At 38.9% G+C, this 5,423-nt stretch overlaps 1 non-coding gene across 1 annotated transcript; it reads left to right on the forward strand.

Annotated features, from left to right (window-relative positions):
* Positions 1 to 5,077: 5,077 nt before the first annotated feature.
* Positions 5,078 to 5,184, forward strand: LOC127112065 (small nucleolar RNA R71). Its single transcript, XR_007798611.1, has one exon. It is a non-coding gene; the product is annotated as a small nucleolar RNA R71 (small nucleolar RNA).
* The last annotated feature ends 239 nt before the right edge of the window (positions 5,185 to 5,423 follow it).

Genomic DNA, 5,423 nt, shown 5'->3' on the forward strand with positions numbered 1-5,423 from the left:
CATCGGCATAAAAGCTTGGGTGCATCTCTCTCTCAGCTAGTTCTTCAAATTTTTGTCTCTGAGCTATCCCTCGGAATTTGATACCCATACGATCAATATATCCCATCAGGTTAGTGTTAACTAAAGAAAAGAAAAACAAGAATTTAGTTAGGATTTGGCCAGATGCCGAAAGAAGAAAAGAAGAAAAAATAAATAAAATAAAATAAATGAAGAATGAATACTGAATAAAATTAAAAGAGTAGTCAAAAAAATAAAAATAAAAATTTGTGGGTTGTCTCCCACGAAGCGCTTTGTTTAATGTCGCAAGCTCGACATAAAACTATTAAATGTTAATCTATTAATTTTTGAGACATTACGTCTAAGTGCAGGACTTGCGAGTCTTCATTGTTTTCTGCATAATGATAATGTTTTAGACGCTGCCCGTTTACGATAAATGCTTCAGTAGATTTTCCTTTAATTTCCACGGCCCCACTAGGAAAGACATTAGTGACTTGGAAAGGGCCTGACCACCTAGAGCATAGTTTTCCTGGGAACAACTTAAGTCTAGAGTTAAACAATAGGACTATGTCGCCTTGTTTGAAAGTTTTTCTTGATATACGTTTATCATGCCATTTTTTCGTCCTTTCTTTGTAGATTCTGGCATTTTCGTAGGCGTCTTGTCTAAGTTCCTCTAATTCGTTTATATCAAGAATTCGCTTTTCACCGGCGGCCTTATAGTTTAAATTTAAGTTTTTAATAGCCCAATATGCCTTATATTCTAACTCCACTGGGAGGTGGCAAGATTTACCATAAATAAGCTTAAATGGAGTTGTTCTATGGGAGTTTTGTAAGCGGTTCGATATGCCCATAAAGCTTCGGGTAATTTGGATGACCAGTCTTTCCTCGATGTAGCTACAGTTTTTTTCCAATATCTGTTTAATTTCTCTATTAGACACTTCCACTTGTCCACTAGTTTGCGGATGGTAAGGTGTTGCTACTCGATGTTTTACACCATACTTAAACAATAATTTTTCAAGTATCCTAGATATGAAATACGATCCACCGTCACTGACTACTATTCTTGGGACACCAAATCTTGGAAAGATTATATTCTTAAAGAGTTTAATTACTACCCGTGTGTCGTTTGTTGGAGAAGCTATAGCCTCAATCCATTTTGATACGTAGTCAACCGCTACGAGTATGTACTTGTTACCGAAAGAAGGTGGAAAAGGTCCCATGAAATCTATTCCCCACACATCGAAAATTTCTACTTTCAAAATGCCTTTTTGTGGCATTTCGTCACGTCTAGATATACTTCATGTGCGTTGACACCTATCACATTTCTTGACAGCGGTATGTACATCCTTCCATATGTTTGGCCAATAAAGACCGGCTTGTAGGATTTTAGAGCAGGTTTTGGATGTACTTGCGTGTCCACCATAAGAAGCGGAATGACAATGTTGGACTATACTTTCTACCTCTTCTTCAGGTATACAGCGACGGAAAATACCATCAGGGCCTCTTTTGAAAAGTAAAGGGTCGTCCTAGTAATAACGTTTTACGTCATGGAAGAATCGTTTCTTTTGTTGGTAGGATAAATCAAGTGGGACCACTCCGGCGGCTAAATAATTGACAAAATCAGCGTACCAGGGTAACGCATACAACCAAGGTGGTTTTTACCTGCTCATCAACTCTATTTTCTTCCAAACTAGCTATGAGTTTGTCGTACGAGAAGTCATCGTTGATCGATGTTCTTTCCGGTTCCAGGTTTTCAAGTCTAGAGAGGTGATCTGCTACTACGTTTTCAGTTCCTTTTTATCTTTGATTTCCAATCGAATTCTTGTAGCAACAAGATCCACCTTAGGAGTCTAGGTTTAGCGTCCTTCTTTGTTAAGAGGTACTTAATGGCAGCGTGATCAGTGTAAACGATTATTTTAGCTCCGACCAAGTAGGAACGAAATTTATCTAGTGCAAATACTACTGCTAAAAGTTCCTTCTCGGTCGTGGCGTAATTCATTTGTGCTTCATCTAGAGTTCTACTTGCATAATATATGACGTGAAGTTTTTTATCCTTTCGTTGTCCTAAAACAGCGCCTACGGCGTAGTCACTTGCGTCACACATTATTTCGAAAGGTTCATTCCAATCTGGGGTCTGCATTATGGGTGCGGAGATCAATGCTTGTTTAAGTGTTTGAAATGCTTCTAAACATTTATTGTCGAATATGAATTCATCGTCTTTCATCAATAATCCGGTTAAAGGTTTAGTTATTTTAGAGAAATCTTTAATGAATCGTCGGTAAAAACCGGCATGTCCTAAGAAGCTTCGTATTTCTCTCACAGTTTTCGGAGGTTGAAGGTTTTCGATTACCTCTATTTTGGCTTTGTCTACTTCAATTCCTCTATTTGATATGATGTGTCCTAAAACAATTCCTTCTTGTACCATAAAGTCACATTTTTCCCAATTAAGTACTAGGTTTACTTTTACACATCGTTCTAGAACTCTCTCTAGGTTTTCAAGACATTCTTCGAAACTTTGCCCGCATACGGAAAAGTCATCCATAAAGACTTCCATGATGTTTTCGAGAAAATCGGAGAATATTGCCATCATGCACCTTTGGAAGGTTGCAGGAGCATTGCACAAGCCAAATGGCATTCGTCGATAAGCGAAGGTACCAAAAGGACATGTGAACGTTGTCTTTTCTTGGTCATCAGGATGAATTGGTATTTGAAAGAAACCTGAGTAACCGTCCAGATAGTAGAAATGAGAATGCTTGGCTAGTCGCTCTAACATCTGGTCTATGAATGGTAAAGGGAAATGATCTTTTCGGGTTGCTTTGTTTAGCTTCCTATAGTCAATGCACATTCTCCATCCCGATTCAATTTGTTTGGTTATAGTTTCTCCTTTTTCATTTTCGATCACGGTTATACCTCCTTTCTTTGGTACTACGTGTACAGGACTAACCCATTTGCTATCGGATATAGGATATATGATACCTGCCTCTAATAACTTCATTACTTCCTTCTTCACTACCTCACTCAGGATCGGGTTTAGTCTCCTCTGATGTTCCCTAGAAGTTTTACAGTCTTCTTCTAGCATGATGCGGTGCATACAAATAGAAGGACTTATCCCTTTAAGATCGGTGATGTTGTATCCTAGTGCGGTTGGATATTTTCTTAAGATATGTAGGAGTTTTTCGGTTTTAAGTTTTCCTAGGTCTGCATTGACTATCACTGGTCGTTCAAGTTCTAAGTCTAGGAACTCATATCTCAGATTTTTGGGAAGTGTTTTCAGGTCTAAGGTTGGTTTCTTAAGGCATTGCGTAGGATCTGATGTTATTGCTAAACATTGGTTCAGTCTGTCTTCTACACGGTAGTCAGACAATTCGTCATTTTCTAATTCTGTTTCTTTTATGCATTCATCAATGATATCCATGAAGTAGCACGTGTCTTCTATTGCAGGTGCTTTCAAAAACTTGGAAAGAATAAACTCAATTTTCTCTTCTCCCACTTCGAAAGTGAGTCGTCCTCGTTTTACGTCTATGATAGCACCGACGGTTGCTAAGAATGGTCTTCCCAATATAATGGGGATAACTTCATCTTCTCTTATATCCATAATTATAAAATCGGTGGGAATGTAGAATTGACCTATGCGCACGGGAACGTTTTCAAGAATTCCTACGGGATATCTAACGGAACAATCCGCTAATTGCACAGACATTTTAGTTGGTCTTAATTCTCCCATTTCAAGTCTCTTGCATATGGACAAGGGCATAACCCTGATACCGGCTCCTAAATCGCACAAAGCTTTATCTATGACAAATTTTCCTATATGACAGGGTATAGAAAAACTACCAGGATCTTTAAGTTTAGGAGGCATATTCTGGATTATTGCGCTACACTCAGCGGTGAGTGTAACAGTTTCGCTATCTTCAAGTTTCCTTTTATTAGATAAAATTTCTTTTAAGAACTTAGCATATGAGGGCATCTGTGTAATAGCTTCTGTAAAAGGAATTGTGACGTTTAATTGTTTCAGTAAGTCAACAAATTTTTAAATTGGCCCGCGTCTTTGGTTTTAATAAGCCTTTGAGGGTAAGGGATAGGTGGTTTGTAAGGCGGCGGAGGTACATAAGGTTCTTTGTTTTCTACGGTTTCCTTATTACACTCTTCCTTTTCCTTAGGTTTACTTTCTTCCTCAGTTGACTTTTTAGAGTTTTGATTTTCAATCCTTGGGTCAGATGGTCCTTCTACCTCTGTTCCACTTCTTAATATAATAGCATGAGCATGGCCTTTTAGGTTAGGTTGGGGCTGTCCAGGAAATGTACCAGTTGGGGCAGCAGTAGGTGCTTGTTGTTGAGCTACTTGTGAGATTTGTGTTTCCAACATTTTGTTATGGGTAGCCAGGGCATCTACTTTACTTGCTAGTTGTTTAATCTGTTCGTTAGTGTGTACATTCTGGTTTAAGAACTCTTTATTGGTTTGCTGTTGAGAAGCTATGAAGTTCTCCATCATGATTTCCAGATTGGATTTCCTAGGAACGTTATTGTTAGGTGTAGATGGGGTTGGCTTTTGATATCCAGGAGGTATAGCTGGAGCTTGACTGAGTGCTTGACCTGGTGCGTATAAAGCATTATTACTTTTATATGAAAAGTTAGGATGGTTCTTCCAGTTTGAGTTATAGGTATGCGAGTAAGGATTTCCTTGAGCATAGTTCACCTGCTCTGCTTGAATTCCTGTTAGGAGTTGACAATCTGTAGGCGTGTGACCTTGAATTCCACAGACTTCGCAATTTTGAGTTACTGCAACCACGGTGGCTGGAGGTGATACATTTAAACTTTCAATTTTCTGGGCAAGAGCATCCACTTTTGCATTAACATGATCAAGGCTACTTATCTCGTACATGCCACTTTTTGTTTGAGGTTTTTCTACCATTGTTCGGTCGCTTCCCCACTGATAATGATTTTGGGCCATGCTCTCGATGAGTTGATAAGCGTCAGCGTAAGGTTTATCCATAAGCGCACCACCGGCGGCAGCGTCTATTGTTAACCTTGTGTTGTACAAGAGACCATTATAGAAGGTGTGAATTACTAACCAGTCCTCTAAACCATGGTGTGGACAAAGTCTCATCATGTCCATGTATCTTTCCCATGCTTCGAAAAGAGACTCGTTATCTTTCTGTTTAAATCCATTTATCTGGGCTCTCAACATAGCTGTTTTGCTTGGAGGAAAATATCGGGCAAGAAAGACTTTCTTCAACTCATTCCATGTGGTGACTGAGTTGGAAGGAAGAGATTGAAGCCATCTTCTAGCTTTATCTCTTAACGAGAAAGGAAAGAGACGAAGTCGAATTGCCTCTGAAGTGACACCATTAGCTTTTACAGTATCAGCGTATTGGACAAATACTAATAAATGAAGGTTTCGATCCTCGGTAGGATTTCCAGAGAATT

Source organism: Lathyrus oleraceus, unplaced genomic scaffold, assembly GCF_024323335.1.
Source record: "Lathyrus oleraceus cultivar Zhongwan6 unplaced genomic scaffold, CAAS_Psat_ZW6_1.0 chrUn0030, whole genome shotgun sequence".
Taxonomy (NCBI): domain Eukaryota; kingdom Viridiplantae; phylum Streptophyta; class Magnoliopsida; order Fabales; family Fabaceae; genus Lathyrus; species Lathyrus oleraceus.